The 13,736-nt window shown below is 39.1% G+C and overlaps 1 pseudogene across 1 annotated transcript; it reads left to right on the top strand.

Annotated features, from left to right (window-relative positions):
• Positions 1-1,550: 1,550 nt before the first annotated feature.
• Positions 1,551-4,171, top strand: LOC143534019 (triacylglycerol lipase OBL1-like; annotated as a pseudogene). Its single transcript, XR_013135459.1, has 5 exons — positions 1,551-1,965; positions 2,539-2,732; positions 2,852-2,885; positions 3,111-3,721; positions 3,816-4,171. The product of XR_013135459.1 is annotated as a triacylglycerol lipase OBL1-like (transcript).
• Positions 4,172-13,736: the final 9,565 nt, after the last annotated feature.

Below are 13,736 nucleotides of genomic sequence, written 5' to 3'. Positions count from 1 at the left end.
TGTTATAATGTTTGATGCGATATATTTATATATGTTATGAATGGATGTCTATTTGTGCGTGAACGATCTTCGGATATTGCACGTGTAGACAGGGAAGGTAACGTTAGTCGGTGTGCGAACGATCTTCAGATATTGCGCGTACCGTCATTCGGGAATGATCCCCAAGTGGTTATTAGTGTGTGTAAATGTTGTGATGTAATTTGATTATTATGTAAATGATGTAATGATATAAAGTGTGTTGTAGACAAGTAAAGTTGGGGTGTGATAGAAGTAGCAAGGGTCTAGTAAGGGTGTTAGTGGCATTACGATAGTACATGGTAGCGTAAGCCTATACATGACCTCGTTATTAAGTGGCATAATGTGAGTGCGTGATAGGGTAAGCCTATACGCGCCTTCGTTATTAAGTGGCATAACGAGATACGTGGGAGAGCAAGTCTCTATGTGCTTCCGTTAACAAGTGGCTAAGTGGTTAGGGGCAGTTAAGTGGTTAAGTGGTAAGGTGAATAGGTCAGACAGTGGACTAAGTGTCTTCGGATACGTATATGAATGCATGTAGTGGTTGTATGGTAAGTTGCTTGATTAACTAGAACTCACTCAGCGTAGCTGACTTTTAGTATGCACGCAGGTGATCAAACTGAAGAGCTAGCATGAGGATGGCACATGGCATGGATTGAACGGCTGACATCTGAAGATGGAAGAAATGATGTTTTAAATATGATGTTTTATGTTATGATTCTAAATAAAAGATTATATGTTTTGTAACGAATAATCGAAGTTAACGTTTCCGCGAAAGTTTTGATGAACTCTGATTTGTAGAATTGCGTTTATGAGTAAATTCGACGTCAAAGTAGGGCTACCTGGTTCGGGGCCTTACAGATTCCATACTTGAAACATAAATCCTATATGGTGAAAATAAACATTAGAAATGAAATTGAAAGTTGCTTAATATTAACTTTTCTATATATATAAACTATATATGTATATAAAAATATATTTAAATTATTTATGATATTATCCGGGTCAAACACTGGTCCGCCCTCTCAAATCAGTCCGACCTTTGAACCGACAAGACGTTCTGATCGACGTCCGTACCGGATCTGAAAACATCGGCTACATGTCAAATTTCCTACTATTTAATAGAACTCCACCGCATATGGTCTAATATGGACATTTTGAGGATTAAATGAATAAAATGCTAACTTTAACCAATCAAGTAAACATTTTTATTATATTCTCTGTCATGATGGGCAGCTGCTTTGTAAACTTCTAGAAATAAATATTTGATCAAAGATGATACACAATACTTTTTGGAGAAAATGGGGCCAATCACTTCTTCACAAGTCGTATTCTATTAATATTTCACTATTTCTATTTCAGTCATAATAGGTCTTATTATAATAATATTAAGAGCAGCAAAATATTCGCAATAACAACTTTTTTAAAATTCTATGATGATAAATGAAAACGAGTTAATTTATAGATGTTGAAAAAAATGGTAGCTAGTAATTGTATAACACAATTCACACCAACCAATAACCATTGCCATATGTTTTCCTATAAATAACCAAACAAGTGGAAGGACACCTGCACATAATCATCTTCCTCGCCTAATTAAACAACCATTGTCCATGGCTACTGAAGGCAGCACCAGCAGTACACAAACATGTGACAAATCATTTTGCGAAGATCATCTAATACTAAGCCCAATAGTCGTAGGATTATGGGATCTGATCATGCTTTTATTCTCCGAAAACATTGGAGACCGGAAGTTCATCGACTGTCCCGATGGGAAGACCGAAGAAAGCCTTTCGAGGCGGTTTGTCATCTTCGCATCCGTTGTTGCTCAAAAGGTTCTTCATTTAGTTAACAAGCCGCTGAGTCGGGTTGGCTCAGCTGTTGAGTTTATGCCCAGTTTTGTGGAGGCTAACAGAGGCTTTCTCAAACTCCTTTTGAACACAGTATCAGGTTTCATTCGATCTTCTTTCGTATTTTGAGAATTGTTTTTTATTTGATTTGTTTCTTTTAAATTTGCGCAAAAATGTTTAAAGGGTGCAATGATTTTACTTTGTTTTAGTTTGTCTCTTACGAAATTTAAAATGTTTATGTGATCTAAGAGATCTTAACTGGAGCATTGCATGCATGTTAATTGCTTCTGATCTGTCATTTCATTTGTTAGTGAAATTAACGTGGAGCATAAAATATATGTGTTAATCATGACAGATTGGCTCCTTTGCATTGAGGTTACTTATTTTATGTATTGGGTATAATATATCCAGTATTTTAATTTTCTTAGACTTTATGACTCATTCAACTAACGTGCCAAATCGAATACTTCATGAAACTTTGATCCGTGGTAGTTAAAGTTGTGATTTCTGAATTATATTAAGTCAAAGTCCAGCAAATCGTCTTGACGTTTTTGTCCACGTTTATGATTGTTGTCTTTATTTTATTATACGCCTGCACAGAGTTTAAACAGTTGGTACAATAACAAATCTATTATTAGTTTCATTCAAGTGATTGATAACGGATGCATTGTAGGGAAAGCGGTGCTTCCTAATAAAGAGTCACGGGAGTACTTGACCGCGATTGGGTTATGGGACACACGAAGGGATCTAGACAATAGAATTAAACATGACGATCCCAGGTACACGAGCGCCCTTGCTATTATGGCTGCTAAATCTGCGTACGAAAATGGGGAATATATCAAAGAAACTGTCGAGAAACATTGGAAGGTTCGCAACTTAATTAAACCTATTTCGCCAGCTTCATATTATTGCTATATATATAAACATAACTTAATACTGGTAAATTCCGATGGGAATAATTAACTGAACGATTGACCTGATCGCAGATGGAATTCTTGGGGTTCTTCAGCTGTTACAATGGTAATTAGTCACGATCTTTTCATGAAATTAACTTCTCGTCGTAAGCTATATATATGACACACTTATATACAACCATTTAATGAAAAGTGGTTATATTGCTCATTACCGAAATAGGTCATATAATATATGCAACATACTTTGTTATTTACTACCATTCAATGTATATTAAGAAGTATGGTGAAATTACTGAACTAAACTAATCAAGATCAATTAGTTTTATTGCAGATTATGAAAAGGATAACACGACAGAAGGGTTCATGTGGAGCGGTAAATACGGAGATATTGAGCTCATAGGTGTTTCCTTCAGAGGCACGTCACCTTTCAATGCTAAAGACTGGTGTTCTGATGTTGATCTATCATAGTACAAGCTCCCTGGTATAGGCAAGGTCCATGCCGGCTTCTCGAAAGCTCTTGGATTACAGATTAGGGAAGGATGGCCGATCGATATTCAACCAACCAAAGACAAAAATTATTTGTATTACGAGCTCAGAAAAGCGCTTAGAGATCGTCTTAAGAACAACCCAAATGCTAAGTTCCTGGTAACCGGGCATAATTTTGGAGCGGCGTTAGCTGTACTCTTTCCAGCTATTTTGGCACACCAAAAAGAGATCGATTTGTTATCGTGACTTGAAGGGGTGTACACATTTGGACAACCTAGGGTTGGAGATCATCAATTTGGTGAATACATGAAAGGGGTGTTGGCAAGTCATGGTTCAAGGTACCTTAGGTTTGTTTATTGCAACGATTTGGTGCCAAGAGTATCCTTTGATAGTTCTGATGTATACTTCAAGCATTTTGGTGACTGTCATTATTACAATAGCTTCTACAAGTGTCAGGTAAATAATCCACACTTTGGCGGAAAATAAACAACTTTTGTGACTAGCTAGTGTGTCATTTAAACTAACCCTTAATGGTTTTTACTTGTTGTAGGTGCTCCATGAGGAACCAAACAAGAACTACTTCTCAATATTGTCTATAATATCCATGTTTGCAAATGCGTTTTGGGAGTTGGTGAGGAGCTTTATAATGTATTATCAAAGGGGGACAGAATATTGTGAAACATATACTTGCAGAGGCTGGAGAGTGATCGGGCTTTTGATTGCGGGAATACCAGCACACGGTCCGCCAGATTACGTTAATCTTACTAGATTGGGATCACCTAAACTCTTCATCACTTCATCCGTTGATCTATCAACCAACTGTGTCAATTAAGCAGTACTAATAACTCGTATCAAATTCATTGCAAAAGTTACCACCAAGAATTCCTCATTCTGTACTTTTTTTATTAAATTTATATGATCCGAATATTTCTTGTATTTCTTTTTCTTTTATTTTTTATTAACAGAGATTCCCATATTTAACTACTACAAAGCGATTACAATAAAGTGGTAGGCAAACGGGAAACAAGCTATGCCGCAACCCCCTTTTGAATAGCAAAGTCAGTCCTATGAGCTGAAGAGGTTCCGTGTATGACACGATGAACCCTACTCAAAAAATTCACAGCCTCTGGGGCCAGAAAACCAAATGTATCAAAAGCAAATGGGAGAAAGACATGTTGATTCTCTAAACAAGCTTTCTCGTGTTCTACAACTTTGCTCGATTCAGCCTTCAATGCAGCCTGACCCACAACAAACCCACGATCCCTGAGCCCAACAAGAGGAGACACTCATGTAAGATCCACACATGCGTGTTTTCCCCCTGCCCACTCGAACACAAGAATATCCGTTGGTCGTAAAGTAGACCTCCCCTCTATAGGATCCGTGAGAAAGTTAACAGGGGCTTCCTTTTTAGTAGAAATCCCTGCCCATTTAAGAACATCACACAGAACATCCCTAACCAAATCATGCATGTATTTAAAGCCAGACAATTCTTTGCAATGCACCGCATGGTCTCCAAAGGAATCCAAACAGACCTTGCGACAAATTGGACAAGGCTCATCAGTCGCGAACATAGGGATCATTAACCGGTACTTAAGGATCGCCCAATGCTCCAAACCCGACATATGTTGGCACAATCCTTCAATGGGGATGGCCGTTAGAAAATCTTGAGCCCGAGGAGCCCGAAGGCATTCAAACACCGCCTTTTGGAGAGGGGATAGATCAAACTTCACTTCTAAACTCTGGGCGATTCCACTAAATAAGGCACTCGCCACAACATGTTGGGCTTTAGGGGGGCGGCTGTGTCCTTATTAGAGAACCCGATAAGATCAAAATCTGGAAGTGAAGTACGTAAACGATGCATCGCACACCCATAATCAAAGTCCAACCCATAAGTATCACAACCCTGAAGAACGTGGACTTGCAAACACCAAGATTGTGCTCTCGAAGCCACAAAAGCATATGTAGATACATCCTCGGCCGAACATAGACCCAACCCCCCAAAACGGGTAGGTAGTGATGCCAACCTCCATTGGAGATCCCCGCAGGACGGACCCCCACAAACCACGATGTCCTCAATAGCCCTTCGAATGCCATTGTCAAATATAGAAACAGCTTCCCCCACATAGATAGGTTGGCACGTTCTCAAACCGAACAAAAGCTTTGCGACTTTCATACATGAGCGAAGCAAAAGAAGCTCGCATTGAGGATCCCGAAGTCTTGGGAGACAGCTCATCAGTTCCACAGCGCTAGATGCCCTTTTCATAGCTAAATTGCTGATAAACCCCGCATCCTGGCTTACAGCACCACCAAGGAGTTTCACGCCCAACCCCGGTCTTCCAATCCCGCAAAGGGAATAACCCCTCCTGCACCTTCACCCCATTTCATGTTGGCCAAAGTAACTCTGTTTTCTTAACGTTTAATTCAAGACCCAAACAAGACCCTTCAGACATGATAATATCTAATGCTTTGGCCACCTCTCTAGTGTCCCCAATAATCGTACCATTATCCAAGTACCATTAAAACATAAATGGGTATTCATTTATAGATATAATTAGATATATACATGTATGTATGTACCTTGGAATGAATAGGTATTCATCTGTGTGATATGTATATATATATCTGTGTATATGAATGTGTATGCATAGATATATACATATATTCTTATGTGTATGCATATATGTATATATGTATGTTTGCATTTGTGTATATGTATGTTGTAACATCCCGTTTTCTCGTTTCGGTTAATAAAATGAAAATATGAGTTATTATGAGTCGGGCTAGTGTTGGGTTAAATGGATATGGGTTATGGACTTGGGTTAAGAAGGAAAGAAGAAAAGACCATGGGTAATTATATAAACCTTAATTACCCATTTAATTCGTTCATTTACACATATTCTATACACCACCAAAACACACACTTAATCTCTCTATCTAATTTCTCTCCTTTCTCAAGCCAAACCAAGATAGAAAACGTATCCCGATCTAAGGTAATGATAGTATGATGTTGTATGAACTCAAACCCGTTAGATTTAGTCACGAAACTACAAGCCGACACCGATAAACCATTAAAGCCACGAGATCCGGGTGGAATCGGGTATAAACCAAACCTAATATGAGCTTAGGGGTCGCCCTAGCTCAGATCTGGATTGAACGGGACGAAAAATGGTGGAAATCGAGTCAGATCTCGTTTTTCCCGTGAAGCCGTGGTTTTCCGGTGACGATGGCGCCGGAAAGGCGACGGCGGGTACGAGGAGAATATGTCGGAGAATGTTTCTGACATTCTTGACCTAACCCTAATTCGTTAACGGGGAGTTAACGAACTAGGGGTGATTCGTCAAGTGATTCGTTAATGGAAGCTTAACGAACTAGCTTTAGTTCGTGTCAAAGTTCGTTATGGAAAAGATAACGAATTAGCCCCAATTCGTTATGACTATTCTTTAAAAGGAGATAACGAATTGAAAGGTTCAATTCATTACAGAAGGTTCCAATTCGTCAAAGGACCTGTTCGTTATAAAGGTTCAATTCTTTATAAGGTCTAATTCGTTATAGGGTTCAGTTCGCTATGAAGGTCAATTCGTTATAAAGTAACGAATTAGCCAATTCGTTATGAGAGACAGAAACCCAATTCGTTAAGAACCAAGTAACGAACTAGAAGTTTGATAAATGACATAACAGTCCCTGGACTTAGAGAAGAATGAGATAATTACATAATAGTCCTTGGACTTGATGATTGATGAAAGATACCTTTAAAGGCTAACAAGTAACGACTAACTAACCGAAAATGATCCAATGAAGTAAAACTGGCTTAGACACTTATGATCTATTAATTAACAATGAGAATGGCTAGAGTAGTATTTAATATATGTAATTATTGTACAGTTAGTCGTGCACAGCTCAAGAAAGGAATAACCATAAACGATGAACGTAATCGCGTTCAGGTGAGTTTCTAGCCCCACTTCCTTTTTATGTTTTTGGGGCTGTGTGCATACTCTATGTGATAGTTAATGCACTAACCTTAAGTGGTAAGTGTATGCATTGTATGATTTATGTATGATGATTGCTTGACGGTGCGTGAACGATCTTCGGATATTGCATGTACCGCCATGTGGCAGTTAAAGATATGATTGATATATATGATGTATTGAATGATGTATGTATGTTATGTATGTTATGTTGATAGTACGTGAACGATCTTCGAATATTGCACATATTGTTAAGGAAGGTATGTAAGGACAGGTATGTTACAAAGGGACCAGACCCTAATAATATCTATGAGGATAGGGACCAGACCCTAATAATATCTGTGAGGATAGGGACCAGACCCAAATAATATCTGTGAGGTAGAGACCAGACCCTAATAATATCTATGACGATAGGGATTAGACCCTAATAATATCTGTGATGTTGGGGACCAGACCCTTATAATATCTGTGAGGTTATAGGGCAGAAGGCTCTTTAAGTAATATGGGTAGTTATGCATGTAAAGTAAAGTATGAATAATGCACACACCTTCGGGCATGTGTGCAAGTATGTAAACTGATTTTATGTTGTATCATTAACTAGAACTCACTCAGTGTAGCTGACCTTTAGTATGCACGCAGATGAGTAGAATGAGGCAGCTCGCTTGAGGGGAAACACATGGCATGGAATTGAAGACACTGGCATCTCAATGAAATGTTATGTTATTTAAAAGACAATGTTTTATGTTTAAACGATTTGAATGCTCTCTAAGACAAGAATTAATGGTTATGTAATATATTGGTTTGAAGTTTTTATATTCTGCGTAAAGTTTTACTTAACTCTGATATTTAGAACTGCGTTTATGAGTAAATCCAACGTCCAACGTAGGGCACCGGGAACGGGGCCTTACAAGTTGGGATCAGAGAAAAGTTCGAGAGATTTAAGCATCCTACATGCTTAGACTCGAACAGAGAATGTGATTAAAGTAAGAAAACAAAAGAAGATGCCAGTACGAGAATGCCATGTGTCACTCAAACAAGCTAAGTGAAGGTAAAGTATGTGATTAATTTCACATGAAAAGTAGAATGATGAATGAATGTTTGCGTAATTGCTAAATAAAGAATGTTTGAATGCTAGCTTAATTGCTAGGGATATGAGTATACGATGATATGAACTGTTTGATTGTCTAACCGTTGGAATAGAATTAGCACAAATAGACTCATAAGAGGAAGTGCATAGGACACGGAAGGTAACGTGAGCAGTTAATCACTGCTGGCCACTGTTATTACCTGTAAGCCTTACTATCCTTGTACTAAATGGTTCTTTAAGTGATGACGTTTGTGTTTCCTTATAGAATACGAATGGCTGGAGCTAAGAAATTTGTTGGAAGGGGAGGACGTACGGGATGTCGTGGTAAGCCACGCACGGTCCGAGAACCGTCGGTAGAATCAACTACTAACACTGAGGGAGAGGGAAGTGCAGCTGGAAGAAATCCAAGTAACAACGAAGGGGTTCAACTGGATCCCGCAATTCAAGCTGCCATTGCCCAAGCGGTAGCAACTGCTGTGAATAACATGAATCCCAAAAAGTCTGCTGGGAGTCAGGCTAGAACTGTTGAGAAGTCTGGGGAAAAGAGTAAGAAGGATGATGAGAAGGAGAAGGAGGAATCGAGTGTGGTTAAGTCGGTAAAGGTTGATGATAGGAGAAGAGGCCGAGGTGGGTGCAACTACAAGTCGTTCAAAGGTTGTGATCCACCGAAGCTAACTGGCTTGGGAGACGCAATCGCTACTCTCCAATGGATAATCACGATGGACAAGGTTATCCGAATTAGCGAATGCCGTCCCGACCAAGCTGTGGGTTACGCTACCAAATCGTTTGGCGATGAAGCCATGTATTGGTGGGAATCCGTTGAACAGAGGAAGACACGGGAGGAGATCAAAGCTATGAGGTGGGATGATCTGAAGGAAATGATGATGAAGTTGTTTTGTGCAGATACCGAGGTTGAGAAGGTTGAAATGAAATTCTTGAGTCTGAAGGCGGGTAGGATGACACACCGCGAATACACCACTGAGTTCAACCGCATGTCAAGGTTGGTGCCATACATGGTGAACATAGAGGCCAAACGGATCAAGTGTTACCTTAGGGGACTGCCGCAGAACGTTCGCGTCTTGGTCAAGTCTTGTAGACCAGGTACTTTTGATTCTCTTGTAGGGCTCGCAGAAATGGTTTACGATGATTTGTCGACCGATGATGTGGTTGTGGAAGAGAAGAAGGATAAGAAGTGGGTCGCTCTTGCTAAACGACCTGGTACTCAGTTGTGGAACCCCAAGAACAAACAGCCGAGAGTTTGGGAGAAGAGGTCGAGTAAGACCTGCGGAAAGATGCACGGTGGTGAGTGCAGGTGGAGTAGGAGTTCTGATGTTTGCCACAAATGTGGGAAGGCTCATGATGGGGAACGCATGCTGGGGTCTAATGCGTGTTACAAGTGTGGGAAGATAGGGCATTATGCCAATGAGTGAAATGCAAAGCCAGCCTGTTACAAATGTGGCAAGACATGCCATATGGCAAGAGAGTGCACCGATGGTGAGGCTGGAGGAAGTGGAAAGAAGGATTCCGATCAAGCAAGGCCGAGGACTAGAGCCTACATGCTGACCCAGGAACAAACTAGGCAGATTCCTGATGTTGTGACGGGTACGTTATTAATAACGGTATTTTTGCTTCAGTATTATTTGATTTGGGTGTGAATAGAAGTTTTGTAGCTACGAAATTTAGTAAACTAGCTAAGATGAAATGTTGCCGAGTGTCTGAAACCTTCATAGTAGAAAACGCTAGTGACACCTCGGTGAAAATAATTGAAATGGTTAAGAATTGTAAGATAGAATTAAAGGGACATGAGTTCCCTGTTACCTTGTATGTTATGACCTTAGGAGGGTTCGATGTAGTTTTGGGAATGGATTGGCTGTCTAAATATGAAGCTCAGATAGTGTGTAAGAGTAGGATAATAAAGCTAAAGTCCTTGAATGGCAGTGCGGTGACGGTTTACAGTGATAAGGAAAGTTCAGGGCTTAACGTCATTTCGATAATAAAAGCCTAAGGGTTATTAAGACGAGGGTGTGGTGCCTACCTAGCGTATGTTGTCAACGCTACGTCCGAGACAAAAGAAATGAAAGATGTCCCTATCATGCGCGACTACCCAGAATTATTCCCAGAGGATCTTCCGTTGACACCGGAGCGAGAGATAGAATTCCAGATAGATTTAATACCAGGAGCCCAGCCCGTCGCGAAAGCGCCTTACCGTCTAGCGTCGTCCGAGATGAAAGAATTAATGTCCCAACTGCAAGAACTCCTCGACAAAGGTTTTATTAGACCAAGTGTTTCCCCTTGGGGCGCTCCGGGTTTGTTCGTGAAGAAGAAGGATGGAAGTATGAGAATGTGCATAGATTATCGCGAGCTGAACAAGCTTACGGTAAAGAGTAGATATCCTTTGCCAAGGATTGATGATCTGTTTGACCAACTGCAAGGTTCAAGTTGGTTCTCACGAATATATCTCAGATTAGGCTATCATCAATTGAAAGTGAAAGAGGCAGACATTCCTAAGACAGCGTTTCGGACGCGGTATGGACACTACGAGTTCCTCGTAATGTCATTCGGTCTAACCTATGCTGCTGCAACATTTATGGATATGATGAATAGGGTGTGTCAGCGAATGTTGGATAAGTCATTTATCATCTTCATTGATGACATATTGATTTATTCAAAAAGCGAGTTTGATCATGCCGATCATCTAAGAGTATTGGAGACTCTGAAGAAAGAGAATTTGTACCTAAAGTTTTCGAAATACGCGTTCTGGTTGCGAGAAGTGAAATTTCTAGGTCACATGATTAATCCTGAAGGGATTACCATGGACCTAGCTAAGATTGAGGCGATAACAAATTGGAAGACTCCGCAAAATCCGACTGATATTCGAAGCTTCTTAGGGTTAGCTGGCTACTATAGGAGATTCATCAAAGGTTTCTCCCAGATTGCCGCACCGTTGACCGGTATGACCCGAAAGTTGATAGTATTCAGTTGGGGTAAGTTTCAAGAGGAAGATTTTGAGGAATTAAAGAGAAGACTCACGCAAGCTCCAGTCCTTGCTCTACCCGATGGTGACGAGGATTTGGTTGTTTGTACTGATGCTTCGCATCGTGGGTTAGGTTGCGTATTAATGCAACGAGGAAAGGTTATAGCCTACGCGTCTAGATAGTTGAAAGTCCATAAGAGTACTTATCCGATACATGGTGTAGAGCTAGCAGCAGTAGTGCACGCTCTTAAGATATGGAGACACTATCTGTATGGTAATAAGTGTACCATTTACACGGATCTTATGAGTTTAAAGTACTTCTTCGAGCAGAAAGAGCTAAACATGAGGCAGAGAAGATGGTTAGCGTTAATAAAGGACTACGACTGCGACATTAAGTACTACCCTGGTAAAGCTAATGTGGTCGCCGACGAGCTAAGTCGTAAGAATGAGGAAGTCATCGCAACAGTGAAGTCATAACAGTTGATTATGAATTCAAGTCTTTTTGAAGAAATCATCAAGGTGCAATCATAAGTGCTGGTAGACGAATGGCTAATAAAGAAAGAAAGGATTTTCGGTCAGCAAAACGAGTTGATGGAAAACACGCATGGTGTTATGACGAGGTTTGACCGTATGTGGATTCCACGCCGTGGAAATCTTAGAGGTCGAAACTTAGATGAAGCTCATAAGTCAAGGTATTCAATCCATCTAAGATCTAATAAGATGTACCAAGACTTGAAGAGAGACTATCGGTGGTCGGGTATGAAGAATGATGTGGTGGATTATGTCAGTAAGTGCTTAACTTGTTTACAAATCACAGCCGAACATCAGAAGCCTTATGGAAAGATACAACCGCTGGAGATACCTAAATGGAAATGGGAACACATCACCATGGATTTCATAACCACTACAAGAAAAGTGATTATTAGAGACTAAATTATAAGGGACTAATATATCAGTCTCGAATACATAGTATCTAGGACTGATTTATCAGTCACTAATAATATTAGGGACTGAGTTTTATGTGCCTAATGTTGGTGGCTGATAATCAGTCGCTAATACTATGACACCTTATCTAATACTAAATTTCAGTCCCAAATGTGTTTATGAAATATAAGGTTGTTGTGAAAATTTATTGACGACTGAATCTCAGTCCCAAATTTGTAATGAAAAATTACTTAAATGTATGATGACTGATAACGAGTCTCTAACCTAGAAGGAACATATTAGAGACTTGGACTAAACTATTAAGGACTTGTGTTTTAGTCTCAAATACATGGTATTTGGGACTATTTTTTTAGTTGCTGATGCATTGGGGACTGTTTTTTACACAACATATTTTAGTGACTAATAATCACTCGCTAATATTTAGACACCTTATTAAAGACTAAATTTCAGTCTCAGATATATTTCTCTATAATGGAAAAATGGGGAAATTTTCTTAAAGATTAATCTTTAGTCTCTATTATGAGGGAATGTATAGAGACTGAATATCAGTCCTTAGTACTTTCAAAACATGATGAATTCGGAACTGATATTCAGTCTTAAATGTCTTTTAATGTAGGAAATGGTTAGTAACTAATTTTCAGTCTCAACTTATGTTAAACAAATATTACCATTTGATAGGAAGTATCAACGACTAAGGATCAATCGCAAAGATATTTTTTGCAATCTTACAATCTTATTCAAGACTGATATTTGTCTTGGGTATATTTAACTCCTCAATATTTGGATTTTTCAAATGGTCTTCTGACTCTGCTAACAAGTGGTAGAACATTTTGGTATATTTGCGAGATTGATTTTGAAAACCTCTCTTTGTTGATGATAGTCAGGAAGAAGAATTTATAATCTGAGCTCCAATCTAGAAAAATTGTCTTCTCATATTTTGAACTTTAGTAGATGGTTGAGAATGCTTTAATGGACTAAAAGAGAAATACCCAACTTCATAAATCATGGTAAATAAATTTTCCACCCAAAAACTCTCTTTTCATATACGCAACCTATTTTATAAATAAATCCAAACTTTACATGTTTTAATTATTTAGCAAAGCATCAACGGCATAAAAATGACCCCCCCAATCTCATTTACATTTAAACTAGTAGGAGAGCCCGCGCGTTGCAGTGGGTGTCCCAACTAATATTAGATTCAATTTTGTTATGCATTATCAGTCAACCATTTACAGTTTTAAACATTTTATTTCATCCAAAAATAGTTTGTAGTAGTGACAAATTGTCACACGAAAAGAACTCAAAAATCTCTAAATTGAACTAAGAAATATTTATGTCAGAGAACACATTCGTCACTAATTGGACTAAGAATACCTTCACCACAACCACCTAGATTCTTGAGTGGACATTCTATACTTCCATGCTCGTTAGTTTGTCTTTTTTTTTGGTTGCGTTAAATTGAATATCTTGGAGAGTCCATATAAATGCCCTTCATGTAAG

This window comes from Bidens hawaiensis, unplaced genomic scaffold (genome assembly GCF_021521415.1).
Source record: "Bidens hawaiensis isolate Kalapana, Puna unplaced genomic scaffold, B.hawaiensis_p1.1 tig00009985_1, whole genome shotgun sequence".
NCBI classification, from domain to species: domain Eukaryota; kingdom Viridiplantae; phylum Streptophyta; class Magnoliopsida; order Asterales; family Asteraceae; genus Bidens; species Bidens hawaiensis.
This window is presented reverse-complemented; position numbering and strand designations above follow the sequence as displayed.